A 7175-nucleotide genomic window follows, 5' to 3' on the forward strand; every position below is an offset into this window, starting at 1 on the left:
CAGCAAAGTCACACGCACACACACACACACACACACACACACACACATTCACTGATCAAGCATAGTTTGGACTGAGAACTAAAAACATCCAAGCGACAAGGTAGGAGTGTCTAATAGAGTGGACAGTGAGTGGACACCGTGTTCAAAAACTCCAGCAGCACTGCTGTGTCTGATCCACTCGTACCAGCGCAACACACACTAACACACCACCACGTCAGTGTTACTGCAGTGCTGAGAATGACCCACCTCCCAAATTGTACCTGCTCTGTGGGGGTCCATGGGGGTCCTGTATTATTATCTTTGGTAGTTTTATTGCTTGTGGTGATGTTCTGCAACGTTAGCCTGATATCTGCTATATAGCATCATATTCAGGCACAGATCATTTCAGTGCATTTCCAGGGATCAATTATGACCAGATTTAGTGAATTTTTGGAGGACACCACCCAGATTTAGTACATCAGTCTCCCGCTGCTTTGGTTGTCAGAGGAAAATCTGTAGGTGCACGAGCTGTTAGACGTTTGCATCACGAGGAGCAGAAGTGCTAGTAATAGGAAATATTACTGGTTTTAATATTGCCAACAAAACTTGTTAAAAACAACCCCATTTCCAAAAAAGTTGGGACACTGTGTCATAAAATGTAAATAAAATTAGGATGGAATGATCTGCAAGTCATGTAAACCATATTTTTAAAGGAGAACATTAAAAAGACAACATCAAATGTTGAAACTGATTTTTTTATTATTATTTTTAAGATTTTTAAGATCCATTTTGAATTTAATGCCAACAACACATTCCTGAAAAAAGATGGGACGGGGTTCTGTTCACCGCTCTGTCCATCACCTCTTCTTTATCAGAGCTCTGTAAGCGTTTGGGAACTGAGGAGACGCTGCTGCAGTTCTGTAGTTTCAGGGGCTCATTTGTCGTATGTTTAATTTCATAATGCGTCAAATTGGCATCAAATTCAAAATGGGCAAATATTTTTCAGAAAACAGTCAAATTTCTCAGTTTCATCATCTGATTTGTTGTCTTTGTACTGTTTTCAACTAAATATAAGGTTTAAATGATTTGGGGTTTTTTTACATTTTGCACGGCATCCCAACCTTTTTGGAAATGGGGTTGTATTTACATGGAAATGAGCAGTAACTATTACACTATATGGACGAACAGAGGGGACAGAATGTTTGAGGTCACTGCTGTGTCCTTCACTCACATCACCGTCAGTGGTTGCTGCAGAAAAGTGGGGAGAGAATTTTCCGTTGAATTGTCGTTGAATGAGCTGCTGACGGCGGTTTGTGTGTTTTCATGTGGACAGGATGGCTTTAAAAACAAAGGAGGAAAAAACATCCACGTACATGTGGACTAGGCCTGAAGTTCTGTCGGTGACTTCGTCTCTGCTGTGATGATGTAATCGATTAAAGCAGTTCTTTCTGCTGATATCAAAATACAATGTTTCATACTAAATAGTCTCAGATAAGAAATCTAATCTAAATAATAATAATAATAATAATAATAATATGGGCATTTATGATGTAGCATGGTGGTTGGTTAGTGTAGTGGGTAACACCTCTGCCTTCTACGCTGTAGACTGGGGTTCAGTGCCCCGCCTGGGTAACAACCCTACACTATACCAATAAGAGTCCTTGGGCAAGACTCCCAACACTGCCTCTGCCCACCTGTGTGAAATGACCACATTGTAAGTTGCTCTGGATTAGAGTGTCCACCAAATGCTGTAAATATAATAATAATAATAATACATTTCTTTTAATTGTGCCTTTCAAGACCTCACGTAAAGTGGTAAAATAAGTGGTTAAATGTTAAATGTCTTGGTTTATTTATTTATTTAAGTTTCCTTTGTCATTTGTCTAAATTTCTATGGGCCTCTTTTTAACAACTACTGTAAGCACAACATCAGCACTGCAGCACTGTGAAGACAATTCGGCGAACTGCTTGTCAGATTTGCTGTCTCATAAACGTTGGTAGTGCCAAGTTGAAAGCCCCATGGAAGGGAGCCATTAAGCAAACCTCAGCCTGCACTTTGCTTTTAGTTGTTTCCGGCTCTTGCGCGTAATGTTTTTCCAGTGAAAGTTTAATGCAGGGTGTTTATGATGTAGCATCAACAGTCAAGTGGTCTGTATTGTTGTTCCACAATATAATTTGCAAACACTGGAATACTGAGCACTGCAGTAACACTGACGTGGTGGTGGTGTGCTAGTGTGTGTTGTGCTGGTCTGAGTGGATCAGACACAGCAGTGCTGCTGGACTGAGAACAGTCCAACAAGCAAAAATATCCAGCCAACAGCGTCCTGTGGGCAGCGTCCTGTGGGCAGCGTCCTGTGACCACTGATGAAGGACTAGAGGATGACCAACACAAACTGTGCAGCAGCAGATGAGCTGTCGTCTCTGACTTTACATCTACAAGGTGGACCGACAAGGTAGGAGTGTCTAATAGAGTGGACAGTGAGTGGACACAGTGTTTAAAAACTCCAGGAACACTGCTGTGTCTGATCCACTCGTACCAGCACAACACACACTAACACACCACCACCACGTCAGTGTTACTGCAGTGCTGAGAATGACCCACCACTCAAATAGTACCTGCTCTGTGAGGGTCCATGGGGGTCCTGACCACTGAAGAACAGGGTAACAGAGTATCAGAGAAACAGATGGACTACAGTCTGTAACTGTAGAACTACAGAGTGCAGCTATACGGTCAGAGGAGCTGATAAGATGACCAAATGAAGTAGCTGGTTAGTGTATATAGCCAAAATCGGAATTTAGAGGGCACCATCTACTGGGAAGAACCTCAATTTTAAAATATTAGAATTTTTATTTAATGTTGTAATTTTAAAATTTATTTATTTATTTATTTTAGATTTTTCATCAGTTCAGTTTTTAAATGAAAAATATATTTTCTGAAGATTTTTAGGCAGAGCCTTTATGAATCCCATTCTAAATCCATGGGCATTAATATGGAGCTGGTCCTCCTTTGCAGCTCTAACAGCTTCCGCTCTTCTGGGAAGCTCTACAAGATGTTGGAGAGTGTCTGTGGGAATTTCTGATCACTCCTCTACAAGAGCATCTGTGAGGTCAGACAGTGATGATGGAACGAGAGGGTCTGGATCACAATCTCCATTCTAGCTCATCCCAAAGGTGTTTGACGGGGTTGAGGTCAGAGCTCTGCTCAGGTCACTGGAGTTCTTCCACGCCAAACTCACCCAGCCATGACTTTACAGACCTTGATCTGTGCACTGATGCTCAGTCATGCTGGAACAGAAAAGGCTCTTCCCTAAAGTCTTCCCACAAAGTTGGAAGCATAGAATTGTCTAAAATGTCTTGGTGCTGAAGCATTGCTGATGTTACCTCCAGAAGCTCTTTAATGAGAGATTCAGCTGTGCGCTTTAGCACTAAGCATTTGTGTGGTCTACCGTTTTGTGGCTGAGCTGTTGTTTCTACAAGCTTCCATTTCACAATAATAGCACTTACAGTTGTCTGGGGCAGATCTAGCAGGACAGAAATCTCACAGACTGACTTGTGGTAGAGGTGGCATCATATGACAGAGCCATGTTTACAGTCACTGAGCTCATCAGTACAGCCCTCTACTGCCAGTGTCTATCAAGACTTCAAGACTGTGCTTAATTATATCCACCTGTTAGCAATGAGTGTAGCTGACACAGCTGTGTAATGATGGAGGCGAAGAGGCTGGATGCAAGTTTGAGTTTTTTTTTTGGTTTGAGAGCAGATAAATCCATGATGACACAAAACAGCGGAAAACAGAATTAAACCAGCAATAAAACCCAAGACCAGTAAAAAGAAGAAAGAAGCAACAGGGTATACAGACAATGCTAGAAAAAACTGAGCAAATAGAGGGGTATAAATACACTAAGGGGGAAATGAGAAAGACCTGAGACTAATAGGAGGGTGGGGCTACAGACTACATGCAGGTGGAGTAGGCAACAAGAGGGCAGGACCAGGGAGGGGACAGACCAAAACAACAACAAAAGCACGTCACAAGAAAACAAAGGCACATGGCAGACAAACAAAAACACATGGCACTGGGGAAAAAAAAAAAAAAGACAGACCAGGACGTGGAGTGAACAGATGTCACAACCTGAAGCTAATGAGTAGATGTGTCCCTACACACACACACACACACACACACACACACACACACACTGCATTGCCAAGAGTATTCGCTCGTCTGGCTTCACGCGCATATGAACTTGAGTGACACCCCATTCTTAATCCATAGGGTTTAATATGATGTTGGCCCACCCTTTGCAGCTATAACAGCTTCAGCTCTTCTGGGAAGGCTTTCCACAAGGGTTAGGAGTGTTTATGGGAATTTTTGACCATTCTTCCAGAAGCACATTTGTGAGGTCAGACACTGATGTTGGATGAGAAGGCCTGGACTCACAGTCTCCGCTCTAATTCATCCCAAAGGTGTTCTATGGGGTTGAGGTCAGGACTCTGTGCAGGCCAGTCAAGTTCTTCCACACCAAACTGGCTCATCCACGTCTTTATGGACCTGCTTTGTGCACTGGTGTGCAGTCATGTTGGAACAGGAAGGGGCCGTCCCCAAACTGTTCCTACAAAGTTGGGAGCGTGAAATTGTCCAAAATCTCTTGTTGCTGAAGCTTTAAGAGTTCCTTTCACTGGAACTAAGGGGCCGAGCCCAACTCCTGAAAAACACCCCCACACCATGATCCCCCCTCCACCAAACTTTACACTCGGCACAATACAGTCAGACAAGTACCGTCTCCTGGTAATCGAACCCAGACTCGTCCATCAGATTCCCAGACGGAGAAGCGTGATTGGTCACTCCAGAGAACACGTCTCCACTGCTCTAGAGTCCAGTGGCGGCGCTTTACTCCACTGCATTCCACGCTTTGCACTGCGCTTGGTGATGTAAGGCTTGGATGCAGCTGCTCGGCCATGGAAACCCATTCCATGAAGCTCTCTACGCTGTTCTTGAGCTGATCTGAAGGCCACATGAAGTTTGGAGGTCTGTAGTGATTGACTCTGCAGAAAGTCGGTGACCTCTGCGCACTATGCCCCTCAGCATCCGCTGACCGCTCTGTCATTTTACGTGGCCGACCACTTCGTGGCTGAGCTGCTGTCGTTCCCAATCGCTTCCACTTTGTTATAATCCCACTGACAGTGGACTGTGGAATATTTAGTAGTGAGGAAATTTCACGACTGGACTTGCTGCACAGGTGGCGTCCGATCACGGTACCACGCTGGAACTCACTGAGCTCCTGAGAGCGACCCATTCTTTCACTAATGTCTGTAGAAGCAGTCTGCAGGCCGAGGGGCTCGGCTTTATACACCTGTGGCCATGGAAGTGACTGGAACACCTGAATTCAATGATTTGGATGGGGGAGTGAAAACTTTTGCCAATATAGTGTATGTATGTATCACTGTTGCTGGAAGAAAACCTTGTATCTCCATTTTTAAAGATTTTCAGTTTTTTTGCACAATTTGAAAATACCTGTTACCATATACATTATTTGTAAATTTCATAATGAATGGACTAAAGGAAATGATCCACAATGACTTGGAAACAACTCTAGTTATATATACATATATCTAGTTATATATTATATATACATATATACAGTGGGGCAAAAAAGTATTTAATCAGCCGCTGATTGTGCAAGTTCTCCTACTTAGAAAGACGAGACGTCTGTAATTTTCATCATAGCTACACTTCAACTATGAGAGACAATATGAGAAAAAAATCCAGGAAATCTCATTGTAGGATTTTTAAAGAATTTATTTGTAAATTATGGTGGAAAATAAGTATTTGGTCAATAACAAAAATTCATCTCAGTACTTTGTAAACGTTTCCTGCAAGTCTTCACCAGGTTTGCACTGTATCTGGTATTTTGGCCCGTTCCTCCTGCAGATCTCCTCTAGAGCAGTGATGTTTTGGGGCTGTCGCTGGGCAACACGGACCTTCAACTCCCTCCACAAATTTTCTGTGGGGTTGAGGGCTGGACACTGGCTAGGCCACTCCAGGACCTTGAAATGCTTTTTATGGAGCCACTCCTTCGTTGCCCGAGGGGTGTATTTGGGATCATTGTCATGCTGGAAGACCCAGCCACGTTCCATCTTCAATGCTCTCAGGAGATTTTGGCTTAAAATCTCACGATACACGGCCCCGTTCATTCTTCCCTTAACACGGATCAGTCGTCCTGTCCCCTTTGCAGAAAAACAGCTCCAAAGCCTGATGATGTTTCCACCTCCATGCTTCACAGTAGGTGTGTTCTTGGGAGGCAACTCAGCATTCTTCTTCCTCCAAACACGGCGAGTTGAGTTTTTACCAAAAAGTTCTATTTTGGTTTCATCTGACCACATGACATTCTCCCGATCCTCTTCTGGATCATCCATATGCTCCCTGGCAAACTTCAGATGGTCCTGGACGTGTACTGGCGTAAGCAGGGGGCACGCCTGGCACTGCAGGATCTGAGTCCCTCTCGGCGTCGTGTGTTACTGAGGGTAGCCTTTGTTCCTTTGGTCCCAGCTCTCTGCAGGTCATTCATCAGGTCCCTCCGTGTAATTCTGGGATGTTTGCTCACCGTTCTCATGATCATGTTGACCCCACGGGATGAGATCTTGCGTGGACCCCAGATCAAGGGAGATTATCAATGGTCTTGTACGTCTTCCATTTTCATACAATTGCTCCCACAGTTGATTTATTCCCACCAACCTGTTTGCCTGTTGTAGATTCACTCTTCCCAGCCTGGTGCAGGTCTACAGTCTTCTCCCTGGTGTCCTTCGACAGCTCTTTGGTCTTGGCCATGGTTGAGTTTGGAGTCTGACTGTTTGAGGCTGTGGACAGGTGTCTTTTATACAGATAATGAGGTCAAACAGGTGCCATTAATACAGGTAACGAGTGGAGGACAGAAGAGCCTCTTAAAGAAGAAGTTACAGGTCTGTGAGAGCCAGGAATCTTGCTTGTTTGTGGGTGACCAAATAATTATTTTCCACCATAATTTACAAATAAATTCTTTAAAAATCCTACAATGAGATTTCCTGGATTTTTTTTCCTCATTTTGTCTCTCATATTTGAAGTGAACCCACGATTAAAATTACAGACGTCTCGTCTTTCTAAGTAGGAGAACTTGCACAATCAGTGGCTGAATAAACACTTTTTTACCCCACTGTATATATAT

Source organism: Pygocentrus nattereri, chromosome 16 (genome assembly GCF_015220715.1).
Source record: "Pygocentrus nattereri isolate fPygNat1 chromosome 16, fPygNat1.pri, whole genome shotgun sequence".
Classification (NCBI taxonomy): Eukaryota; Metazoa; Chordata; class Actinopteri; order Characiformes; family Serrasalmidae; genus Pygocentrus; species Pygocentrus nattereri.